Consider the following 14,051-nt stretch of genomic DNA (forward strand, 5'->3'; position numbering starts at 1 on the left):
CAACTACAGGTAACCGTATAATAGGTATGTATGATAAATTTTACATAAATTCTACAATAAGTATATGTTCCGTACCATATGAGTATTTGGACCATAAGCGTATGATCATGACCATATGCGTATACCTTTATGGTCCGACCATACGCGTATGATCGAACCATATGAGTATTATACGCGTTTGGTTATTAACGGACAAGACCATACAAGTATTTAAACCACATACGTATTTTTCAAATAAATATTAACTTCCTTCGCAGGAGCACACAGCTCATTCTCTGAACCCAAAACGATACTAGTCACTAACTGAATTCCTTTAGATTTTCATATTGTCTGCATCTTGGTGTATCTGTTATCATGCCTTCGCTAGAATCAATCTAAAGCGTTTTATCTTGTCGACAGTTTCGTTCGTAAGTGAAACCACAGGCGTTTCGGGCCTTGACATTTTTTATTTTGTGTTGAGTTGTTTTTATAGAAACAAAATTTCTTCTCTTCCAATCTCAACTTATTTTTCTCATATTCATACGATTTTTGTATTATTGTAAGATCGTATCAATAGGAACAAGAACACATTAAATAAATAACAACAATTTGACATATTTAAGAAATTTTGATTTAATAAAAACACCAAAGTAAATTTAAAATGAGAAAGCAGTTTTCAATGACCAAAGTTTCTGTGAGTCAAGTTTGACTTCTTGTGAAACAGTCCATTTAGATATTTTTTACAATTATTTTCATAAGTAGACATATTGCGTTTCGTACAAATTTAAGGACAAATCAATAATGACCATGTAAAAATGATTTCAATGTACTTCTAACTTGTAATTAAAATTCATTTTAAAACATTAATCATGTAACAATGATACAATACGATTGAATAAGTAAAAACAAATAATTGTTAGAAACTCTTAATTTATGGGATGACTTTTCATCGTTTTTCGTGTCCATAAACCGGACCATATGCGTATGGGCGAACCAAATGAGTATATACGCATATGATCATGACCATACCGTATGGTCCAAATACGCATATGGTCCTGAACATATATATATAACCCAAAGAGTTGAATACATTTCATAACTTATCGTGACATATAATCAGTACATCATGGTACTTTCCTGACCTTAATTTTTCTATATACTGTATCTTTTTTGTTTCTACACACAACAAATCCATTTCTATATCCATTTCCTTAAACTCAACGCTAATTTCAATATATTATCATGTAAGAAAGATTAGATAGTGATAACTGCTCCGGCTTTATCTGCAATTACCCCATTACATTTTAATATCTAACACTGGTTTACAAAATTAGTGATCTTTTTACGGAATTCTTTTGCTTAATGTTCTTCTCATTTTTTTTTATCTCAAGAAAAATTATATATAAAATAATGTTCTACTTATGTAGCTGTTCAACATTTTTGGATGTTTTGCTTTCTTAAATTTGTTATCGAACGTACCTAATGAAAGTTATTCCCGAAACAAGTGTTATACACATAGTAATTATACATTTCTTTCTTCATAGATTCGGGATGTTTTGCATTTCGTATCATTTTTATACTCTTTTATATATTAAACAGCAAATCCATATGACAATGTGGTGTCCATGGAATCCGTGATGAAATACCATTGGAGTGTAAAACTATAAACAATGATAAGCTCTATATTCAATTAAACTGAAAAAAAACCCTTAAATTGCAACTAAAACACGAGATGGTAATATTGTTAGCTTCTTTTGTAAACATTAACTCTTTCATCGATCATTTGATTTTCCAAAACAGCAAAGTGTAAATGCACTCCTTTTGTTTCCCCGGTACACACACACCGCAGAGATTCATTGATGAACCCAAGAAATGCAAGAGAAGAAAACCAGATCTACTAAAACACAATATTATTTATTAGACATTAACAGTTCAAGAAACATGATTTATATTTAGAAAATAATTCCAGTCAATCGATACTAAGTGACGTTTGAACATTAGCTCTATGTTGAACACCTGACTGGAAATATAAGTTGAACAGCAATACAATCGTTGTTCATTTTTTGTATAATGCATTGCTCCTTTGAATAAACGCAATAAAGTTCGATATTGCATGTTAGTTACGTAAGCGCGTCACTGTTTTTGATATCCTATGATGTCTGTCGTTGATGGAATATGTTCGTTATTGTTCTGCGGTTTGCATGTTGTGTCGACTATTATATTATTTGTTTGTGCGTTTCTCTGTGATGAATGTTCTTACGTGTGTTTGTGCTGTATTTCTGTAACGTAGTATTGTAATTTTAGCGATATTTTTGAAGATTGTCATAAAGCGGGAGATTTGGCTAGCCATTAAATCAGGTTCAACCCACCATCTTTTCTTAAAATGTCCTGTACCAAGTCAGGAATGTGGCAGTTGTTATCAAATAGTTCGTTTCTATGTATGCTGGCGTTTGTTTTTGTTGCACTTCAGTGTTCCTGTTGTTCAATTGTTTTCATCTTATAGTTTATGTGTTTCCCTTGGGTTTAGTTTGTAACACGTATTTGTTTTTCTCTCAATCGATTTATTACCTTTGAAGACCGGTATACTACTGTTGCCTTTATTTATAGACTTTGATAACAAACAAAAAGTAAAATAATATGATTAATCCGAGGTTACCCAATACATTAAAAATAATTGCAGTTAGTATATATAATTTCTGTAATTTCACATTTGAATTTATTTCTGTCTCGTGCGATGAAAGAGAAATGATCAAAACTGCAGATTAAGCTAAGTATATCTTTACTTTTAAACTTTAAAGCAAGTTTTTATTAGAATTTCAAAATCTGAATTATTTGTAAAATTTTCAAAATTATGGAATTTTGAAATTTAAAAACTTTGATAAAAAATCGGAAAAAAAAACTATTCATAAACAAAGGACCAATGATTTTATTGTTATTTCACATTTGAAGGTCACAGTCCTCAACACAATGCTAACAAATAATTCTGCTAAAGATTGAGAATCCTCTAGCGCAAGTTTGAGCAAATCCTGTTGCTTGATAACAATAATCATACATGTGAAATGAAGATCACAAAATACATATTATAAAGGCTTAGGTAAAACAAATACTCTCCGGACTAGCCAAATACCTCGATAAAACTTGTTATGCAGTGATTTCAGAACTACTGTCTTTGTGGTAAGTAAGAAGTGTTCAGATACTCATTCGCAACCTCACCATATATGTTTAAAAACGTTCAATATAAGATCAGCATACAATTGCCTGAATGACCAAAAATTACTATATAATAAGATAGGGTAGAATTTCTCATATTTTAGTCATGATTGCAATCTGCTGATTCTAAGTCTGTTTTTACACACTTTACTATCAACTGCTTATCATCTATTGAACTTTTTTCCACGTCTATGGCGTACCAAATTGTAAACGGGACAAACACAACCATTGAGTTATGGCATTGTTCAACTATACTAACTATAAATCGAAGGCAAACGCTGTGATTGCTGCTTTTATAACGGCGAACGAGTTAAAACTGACTAAGAAAATGATAGAAATTTCCATCTACAAGTAGTCACCTTGCTTCCATCAATCAATATATTAAAAGAAACAGAAAATACATCATTATAATTGGATGGTAATAGTATTTTGTATTACCATGCACTTGCCTCATGCTCGTTTCCTATATACATTTGCCTTTCTGTGCTTCTTTAAACATATTTATCGTTACCTCAGTACTAGAAAGTAATTAAGCTGTTCAGAAATGTATTAACAGTGTATACTATCTATACAAAATGCTTTTATGTCAATATTATTCCATTAATTTGCATCTGTTTATCGCTAGAAACAGGTGAAGTCGTTTAGATAAATTCACAGTTAATTAGATAAAAAGCATTATGTAATTAGTTTAAAGATGTTTAGATAATTAACTTTCAGACCGTCTTACCAATGTGAACTCATGTTTGTGTACTAAGACCACAGTGATCAACACCCTGAAAAATCAATTGACAAATTTGAGGAAAATGCAATGCTATGAAAGTTAAGCGATCGTCTGTTAAAAACTGTATTGTGGCAAAAGAAGATCTCAACATTAGAAATCAAGGTAGGTTAACTTATATAATCATTATGTATTACATACGTTTTATATATAGATTTTTACGCAAATCTATTACTATTTTTTTGTGATTTACTATCAGTTGAACCTGATGTTTTCTCCATATCTTTCGGGGATGGGAAGATTTTAAATTATTTTTGATGTATAGCAATTATTCCAAGTTTAATGATATCAAAACATGTCTTTTTTTTCTTTTTAATGTCGATTAGATGATTTAATAAATATTGAAATCCCTCATATAATCTTGAATTTATACAAATACCACATATTGTGTGATTCGTACCAGATTTTCATAGTATACTGATTGAAAGGCAAACGTACCGCCAACGGCTACACCAACTTCTCCAAGAAAGACATGACAAGGTCTACAGAAAACGTACCGCCAACGGCTACACCAACTTCTCCAAGAAAGACATGACAAGGTCTAAAGAAAACGTACAGACAACGGCTACACCAACTTCTCCAAGAAAGACATGACAAGGTCTACAGAAAACGTACAGCCAACGGCTACACCAACTTCTCCAAGAAAGACATGACAAGGTCTACAGAAAACGTACAGCCAACGGCTACACCAACTTCTCCAAGAAAGACATGACAAGGTCTAAAGAAAACGTACAGACAACGGCTACATCAACTTCTTTAAGAAAGACATGACAAGGTCTACAGAAAACGTACAGCCAACGGCTACAACAACTTCTCCAAGAAAGACATGACAAGGTCTACAGAAAACGTACAGCCAACGGCTACACCAACTTCTCCAAGAAAGACATGACAAGGTCTACAGAAAACGTACAGACAACGACTACACCAACTTCTCCAAGAAAGACATGACAGGGTCTACAGAAAACGTACAGACAACGACTACACCAACTTCTCCAAGAAAGACATGACAAGGTCTACAGAAAACGTACAGACAACGGCTACACCAACTTCTCCAAGAAAGACATGACAAGATCTACAGAAAACGTACAGCCAACGGCTACATCAACTTCTTTAAGAAAGACATGACAAGGTCTACAGAAAACGTACAGCCAACGGCTACATCAACTTCTCCAAGAAAGACATGACAAGGTCTACAGAAAACGTACAGACAACGGCTACACCAACTTTTCGAAGAAAGACATGACAAGGTCTACAGAAAACGTACAGCCAACGGCTACACCAACTTCTCCAAGAAAGACATGACAAGGTCTACAGAAAACGTCCAGCCAACGGCTACACCAACTTCTCCAAGAAAGACATGACAAGGCCTACAGAAAAACACATAGATTAAACAGCCTTATTTGATTCATTCATTAGATGTGTTGAATGCAACTATTTTTTCTCGTTCTCATAGTTTATGTAGTCGTCGTGTGTCGTCTAGAAATTAAATATAAACATGACCAATTATTTGTTTATACAAATGTTGGTATAGACTTTATAATTTTCACCTTCTACTTCATTTGGTCCCTGGCGGAGAGCTGTTTCATTTGCAATCTTACCACATCTTTTTTTATACGAACTATTTTTATGCCCCCTACGATAGTAGAGGGGCATTATGTTTTTTCGGTCTGTGCCTCCGTTCGTTCGTCCGTTCGTTCGTTCGTCCGTCTGTCCCGCTTCAGGTTAAAGTTTTTTGTCAAGGTAGTTTTTGCTGAAGTTGAAGTCCAATCAACTTGAAACTTAGTACACATGTTCCCTATGATATGATCTTTCTAATTTTACTGCCAAATTAGAGTTTTGACCCCTATTTCACGGTCCACTGAACATAGAAAATGATAGTGCGAGTGGGGCATCCGTGTACTATGGACACATTCTTGTTTCTTCTTCTCTGAATTCCTTAAATCACATTTTTTTAATAATGATTTCCTCAAAAAAAATAAGTATAACTTTAACAACTATCACATTTAACATTAAGATAACATACATGTGTAAGGGATATCTCTCTTACGTCTTTCACTCTGTATTTGTGTCTGCTGCGATAGTATAAAGTAAACTAACAAGAATACCGAACTCCAATGAAAATTCAAAACGAGAAGTCCTTTATCAAATTACAAAATCAAAAGCTCAAACACATCAAACGAACGGAAAACAACTGTCATATTCCTGATTTGGTACAGGCATTTCCTTTTATAGAAAATGGTGGATTAAGCCTGGTTTTATAGCTTGCTAAACCTCTCACTTGTATAATTAAGCATTTAGTGTAATTGAGAAGAGACATGCATCTCCGTTGCGTAATCGTTCCGATAAATTAATTTTAGCATTTTTATTGATTGATTGATTGTTGGTTGCTTAACGTCCAGTGGCAAATAGTTCATGCATATACAGGACGAGAACACATTAACAATAAATACAATACAGGTTCTGTAATAGAGGCGTCCGGGACCAAGGTCGGAAAAATTTGGACTGCCACGGGAAATTGGATAGGGACAGAAATTTAGCCTTGTAACAGATCACCTAAGGACCCCTCAAAGAGTTGTTGCAAGGGTTCTTAACGTGCAAAGAGCGTGGCACTCTCTGTACACGAGGCATCGGATTTTACGTTCCCATTCTGACCGGACGTGGCTGCAAATTTGTACATCCCGTACAGCCAAACGAACGCCCCTCTTTAGCAAGGGTTTTACTGCCGGTCGGAGGAAGACCAATGGTGACCATACTTTTATTCCCCAGTCACCCTTGGGGGGGGGGGGGGGTTAGCATTTTTATGTTGCAATACTAATACATATATCATAATCAACAATCATTCTACAATTTTTGATAAAACATTTATTTATCTGATGGTTTCACAAATATCTAAATTATTGTATCAGTTATGATGTTGTGTTATAGCAAATTACCGTTCTGTTCACCATGCGATACTTATTGGGTTTTTGCTATAACTACTTCTAGAGAGGAATTTTATATATTAAAATGTACGATAAAGATGAATATAAATAAGCATCAACGTATTACCTTTTAAAAACTATATGGAACAGTGTATAAAAGGGTTTTTCGTCAACACTCTGCAGTCATCTATACCAGTTTTGACTAATTTGATAAATGTTGATGCACCATTCGTTGATTTATTTGTGTGTAATTTTTCGCCATGTCTATTTGGTACATTGCACTAATCGTTTTTGTTTAAATCGTGAGAGAAACATAATCGTACAGTACACCCTGTGACTACAATACTAGTATTTATCCGTCCTCGAAAGAAAAGTTTCAAATTTTAAAATACTCGGTTCACCTTGCATTTTGAAGTTTGAAAATTTAAATATCGTAACCGAATGCTCTGGTAGAATCCAGATATATATATATATGTAACACTCCCAAACGTGTCTTTCCCCCCAAACGTGTCCGATTCCCCCAAACGTGTCTATTGCCCCCAAACGTGTCCTTCAAATCATAAATCGCCCAAACGTGTCCGATTTCACATCCCCAAACGTGTCCGATAATTGTTATTCGCCAAAACGTGTCCAGATAAAAACGCCACAACGTCTCAAAACTCTTAGCGCCAATATAACTCCGTGAAGTCAAAAACGTTTACGGCAATTATATACGATAAAAGACGTCGAGTTCGGTTGAATTCTTAAAAAATCAAAGTAGCTACCCAAAGAAATCTGGAGGAAAGTTTAGTAATCCGTATCGATAAATGTCCAAGACAAGCTACACTGTGCACAGTCATTTCTGCTTTCATATAAATAGACATCAGGTTAAAAAAGAATCCCACAATAAAAAGTTATTTTTTACTTGCAGCGGAATTTATAATTTTTTATATAAAGTTCAGATAATTTTAATTTCACAATTAAAAATTTAATACATTTCATCTTGTAAATTTTGTTGATGGGAGTTTTTAACGACCTTGACTGGCTATACAGCCATCGCACGGTCCGTAAATTTTCACGGTGCTTCACTGTTAATAAAGTGTTAATTTATTAGCATTAATTTGTTCAACGCAAGTTATTTTTTATTAAGCATAATTGCAAGCTAAATTTGCAACACATAATTAACTATTGAATATTGATTGCTTAATGTCCAGTGGCAAATATGTCATGCGTAATTAGAAAAAAAACATAAACATTGCAATTCATTGGTTTATACGTGTCCGTAATATTAAATGTTGCCCAAACGTGTCCGATTTCATAACCCCCAAAACGTGTCCGATAGTTGTTATTCGCCAAAAAACGTGTCCACTGTTAAACGCCAGAACGTCTCACGTATATTAGCGCTAATACATGTATGTACATGTTAACGGCAATTCCATGATGGGGGACACATTTGATGAAGTGCTTATTTATTAGCATTAGTTTGTTCAACGCCGTTTGTTAATGATTATCATAATTGCAAATTTAATCAGTAACACATAAATTAACTTTTGACTGTAATTGTTTATTGTCCAGTTGCAAGTAATTCATGCATATTTAAAGCGAACATACAAATCATTTTAGTACAGTTGAATTAATCGTTTACCAAGTGAATTATTTTGTACAAATAAAATCTAAGACGATGCATTTTCATAATAATCCTGTGTTATACGGCGGGCTTTTTGCAAAATTGACTTCCCTTTTTTCAACAGTTCTGATATTTTAAAAGCTCTCGGCCAAATCATTAACTGGTTTTCGGGTTTTTTTTAGGTTTCGAGCATCACCAAAGACACACAAACGAGAGACATAACGTCCAGTGCCAAATATTTCATGCATTATTTGAACGACATCATGTTAACAATTAATGATCCCCAAGAATAGAAGTATGAACACCATTGGTCTTCCTCCGGCCGGCAGTAAAACCCTCGCCAAAGTGGGACGTCCGTTAGGCTGTGCGGGATATACAAATTTGCAACCACGTCCGGTCAGAATGGGGACGTTACATCCGATGCCTCGTTTAAAAAGAGTGCCACGCTCTTTGCACGTTAAGAACCCTTGCAACAACTCTTCGAGGGGTCCGTAGATGACCTGTTGCATGGCTAAATTTTTGTCCCAATCCAATATACCCTCATTTCCCGTGGCAGTTTAAATTTCTTCGACCTTCATCCCGGACGCCTCTATTACAGAACCTGCCTATTTTATTTATTGGTAATTTGTTCTCGTCCTGAATATGCATGAAATATTTGCAACTGGACGTTAAGCAATCAATCAATCAATCAATCAATTAACAATCAATTAATACTGTAGATAGGTTCTATTATTATACATGGAATTTATGATTGGGCCTAAATTTTTACGGGTATTCGGGATTAACACTAGTTTGGATATTAATAATATTTAAGAGCGAGTAAAGATCGTTTTTTTATCACTTCAGTAAAACACTTCTTCAATCTCAGTTTTGTATTAGAGGCCGTTTTAAATAAAAGTTGAGGAAATCTTAACTGCCACAAGAAAAAAATCAATAGGGACAAAATTGTTGCCTTCCGAAATACAACGGATGGCACCATGAAAGAGTTGTCAGAAAGGTTTCAATCTGCAGAGAAAGGGACATTCTACCTACACGAAGTATCCGATTTAATATCCACAAATTAACTGAGCGTGGCTGCTTACATATACATCCTACATAGCTGAGCAGACGCCCCACTTTAACCGTTATACTGTTAAAAAAAGACCTAAAGTAATTTTTTTTTTTTTAATGAAATAGTAAAATGAGTTTACGTTAATGAAAAGCAATAACCAAATAACGTACGTATTTATAATATGGACACGAATGATAGTTCATTTAAAGAAAAAAAATGAAGGTTGATATGGACACGTTTGGGGGATTGGACACGTTTAGGTGTTTTTTAAAAAATGGACACGTTTGGGCGTTCATACAAATGACACGCTTTGGCGCCCTTTTACATTAAGACTTGTTTTGCAGTTCAGTGACGTCATGTGGGCACGTTTGGGGGAATCGGACACGTTTGGGGGGAAGGACACGTTTCTGAGTGTTACATATATATATATATATATATTTCAAAGTTACTTACTTTCAATCATTTTATTACTGTCGAAGTAAAAAAAAAAATCAATTACGAAAAATAAGTTCGAATTTCTCTTGAATTTAAAATTTAATGACAGCTCCTTTGACTCTTAAAAATGATCCACAATATATGCATTTTTATTTCTGTTTTGTGCATGTTGCTGTCATGAAGAACATCACATTTGGAAATGGAATGTATGGTCTAGTGAAAAAAAAAAATTAAATATAAAAATACCCCGCCCATGATATATAATCAGTTTTATAGTATTTGAATCTTTTTGAAAGATGAAATTGATTAAAAAAAAAAAAATCTGTCATGCTAGATAAAAATAGTGTATTTAAATTCACTTTCCAAATCCTATCTGAAATTGAATAAAATTAGTATTTTGTAAAATTATCTTGTAACTTGCTGACAAAAATGCTACCTGAAAATTACCATACAACTTTTAATTTCCGTTTAAACAAGACCTAAGAAAAAAAAATCAATAATCGGCATAAACATACACTGTTTTGATGACATCGATTATTTTTATAGATCATTGTATAACTGTACAAATGAGTTTATAAATTAAATCTAATGCATGAGTCAAAAAATGCATAACGCATTATTCCTAATAACATTATAAGGTAAAGCATAAGTTATTTTTATCAAAATAATACTTGAAGGTCATGGAATCAATGGATGACACTTCAAAACAATTATGAAATACTGAACCTATTTGTTAATACTATATTCGTCTCACAACGACCAATTAAGACAGCTAACAATCCCGACTTCAAAAAATGAATGACTCATACAATTTACCCTTTGAATAGACACTTTTATGAAACAAATGTATTTCATTTAATTAAAAGATCTACCTTACAGTTTGTCTTTTAGCGTAGCATGTATAATGAATCTGTTTGCTGGGTCAGTTTAGTGCGTTCTATGTCTTAAGGTATTGCAATAGTTTCATTCTCGTAAGTTTTTATTAAAAGCAATAACTTTGCCATTAATTGTAAACTATATGAAGACAAATGAAGTACTATATAAAATGGATTTAAACAAACAAAGTTATTATGCCGTAATTAGACATGGTTTCAGAAGTCTTATGTACATTGTTTTAGAGCTTGTATCCTATGTATTGATGCTAAAAAACTGTCTGATTGAGGCCAAACTAAAACTTTCAATGTTGATCACTAGAAATAAAATGTTCTATAATTTAAACTCCTTTTTATTTTCCGTATTTGAAATATGAGCGAATTATAGTAAGTTTGTACCACTATCATATTGGAAATTTACATTAACCATTACATACCATAATAATTTCGGACCCTGACAATTTTTGTTTACTATACGAAAACTTATAGGTATACCACCTAAATCCATATGAGAGTATTATATGTATATCAATACGTATTATATTGATGAAATGTTAGCTATTACTTGTAATACGGAAACCTTTAATGTATGCATGGCATTTACTATATAGATGGCGTATACTTTTATATGTTTGCCATTTCGTACCGTATGTTTTGCAAACTGCAGTTATGCCAATTCGAATGAATTTTTTATGTATTATATTGTTGCACACAGTAATAGTTTAGACTGTTAATCATAGTGGAGATTTAGGAGATAAAAGACTGTTAACGATTTAGAATTTGACATAATGTAAAAATGTAAAAACACCCGATTATTTTTGTAAAATATAAGTATTTCTTTGGATTCATTTCATTATTTTTGTCGTTGGATTCTGTCTGCTTGAAATATACCCCAAATATAATTTTTTGACATTTTATTTTGAAATACAATTTCGTCTCACTTCTCACTTGTAATACAGTCGCAAAGAATTCCATTCTATTGACAACAAGTATGTGGGTTAAGGAAGTTATTAGTCCCTCACCATAAGCACTTTGTTTGCATCTGATAGTATCTTTACGTTTGTGAAAAAGATAAAAGAAATTAGTCCACAACCTAACATTTACGCACACTTGGTACCCAATAAAAAAAAACGAAATGCAGTTTAAAAAGCATTCTGAGTGTCACTGCACTGCATAGTTCTGGATGATTATTAATCGTCACGGAAGGAATGATTCCTATCGTATATGAGATGGGATTCGTCAAACATAAACATATTACTTTTAAAATATAGCTACACAAACAAATGAGGACACATGATTTACGAAGAACTTTTAGATTCCATTATTTCTAAATCGGTTTGTCACAGACAACGTACAACAACAAAACGAAATAAAACGACTGGAAACTTTGAACCAGTTATATTGATGATCTGTGGGTTATCAAGACAAACGTATTTAGAATAACTAATAAGTGACAAAAATATCAATGCATTGTATAGTTTATTTAAGAATCGTTTTACCTTTTTTTACTTCATTTGTAATTAATTTCATTCTTAATTTTTCAAATGCAGTTTTTCACATTTATTTAAATCTGATCCATATAAAAATAAGAAAGTGTGGTATGATTGCCAATAAGGCAACTCTCCACCAGAGACTAAATGACATACATTTTTACAACTATAGGTCACCTTCCGGCCTTCAACAATGGGCAAACAAAACCCATACCGCATACATGTAGTCAGCTATAAAAGGCCCCGAAATGACAAATGTAAAACAACTCAAACGAGACAACTTACGGCCTGAAGTATGTACAAAACAAAGAACGAAAAAATATGATATACATCAACAAACGACAACCACTGAACTACAGACTCCTGACGTAGGAAAGGCTCATACAGAATATGGCGGGGTTAAACTAGTTTGTTGGCGCCAAACCCTCTCCCTCACATGGGACAGTGGTGTTACGGTACAACATAAGAACAAACTATATTAATCAGTTGAAAAGGGCTTCACTCATCAGATCGATACAAAGAAGAAAAAAATCTACCAAAAACACAGACCGGACGTGGCAGGGTATTTATACACCCTACAACAAAAAGGACACTAAGTACAGATCTGAGAGTAATCGCAGTTACTGACAGCTAGTACAAAGGCAATAACAACTAATAACAAAATGTGTACAGTATATAAAAAAAGTATTTAGTTTGATTTTAATTCACTGATACAAAAACCAATATTTATAAAAAAACAAAAATAAAAAACCTAATTACAGTGTTGAACTCGTAACCTTTAAAAGAAGTTTTTTTTAAGGATCGATAAGTTTACCCTGATCGTATTTCGATTTCCGGGCTCGGTAAACAATATCTCCGTAAAAATAAGAACGTGCTACCCCGTTTAAAATTAGTTTTTTACAGGTAGAGCCAAACTTCCAGACAAAATCTGTGTATCTACGGAAGAATTTAGTAAATGTTTTTAGTAATTTGTTGTAATGAAATCCCTGACTTGATAATTTACCAGTAATGCAAAGATTACGTTCATTGAAATCCAAAACGTCACAACAGACACGGGCATAGTGAACGAGTTCTGATATATAAACACAGTAATATGGTGCCAAAGGAACAACGCCGTTCAAAAAAGGAAAATCAACAATAGGAGGTAAAAAATCGTCCCTTTTGTCGTAATTTTTGTGTGAAGAGTTTCCTGAAATACATTTATCTAAATCTTGGAAAGGACAGTTATTACCGTTTATATTTGATTAATTTAAAGAAAGTTTCTTCTTTTGGTAATTTTCAGCAGTATATTTAGAAAACTCTTGTTCATAAACAGCCATCCGTAACCGCACACGAACAAATCTGCTATTAATGGGACGATATTGGTGCACATTAGAAAACCTACTACCTGCCGATAAAATTATTGCCGAAACGTATATAAATGTTATCAACCGCTTCAATCATCTCATCACACCCCCAGTAAGTATATCTAGCATATTCACTTTTCTCATTGGAGAAAATGGAGAAAAAGGCTTTAAATGAGTTGCAGCAAATATATTTGCAATCAGATTTATCAAACGACCATTTGGAAAAATGTATGTTTAATAAGATTGTGTGGCAGTGTAGTGTAAAGAGTCGAAAAGTTAAAACTGTCAATAGAATAAAAAGATCAATCGAAGCACGTAATTTATCTAAAACATCCAAAGAATATTTTACACTCCAAAAATATA

At 33.3% G+C, this 14,051-nt stretch overlaps 1 protein-coding gene across 2 annotated transcripts in view; it reads left to right on the forward strand.

The window, feature by feature from the left end:
• The first annotated feature begins 3,902 nt into the window (after window positions 1-3,902).
• Window positions 3,903-14,051, forward strand: part of LOC127701405 (uncharacterized) — a 49,301-nt gene continuing 39,152 nt past the window's right edge. For both annotated transcript variants that reach the window (XM_052205270.1, XM_052205271.1), the window contains exon 1: window positions 3,903-4,072. The gene's annotated coding sequence lies outside the window, so the exon portion shown is untranslated. The remainder of the gene's footprint in view (window positions 4,073-14,051) is intronic.

This window comes from Mytilus californianus, unplaced genomic scaffold, assembly GCF_021869535.1.
Source record: "Mytilus californianus isolate M0D057914Y unplaced genomic scaffold, xbMytCali1.0.p SCAF_5, whole genome shotgun sequence".
Classification (NCBI taxonomy): Eukaryota; Metazoa; Mollusca; class Bivalvia; order Mytilida; family Mytilidae; genus Mytilus; species Mytilus californianus.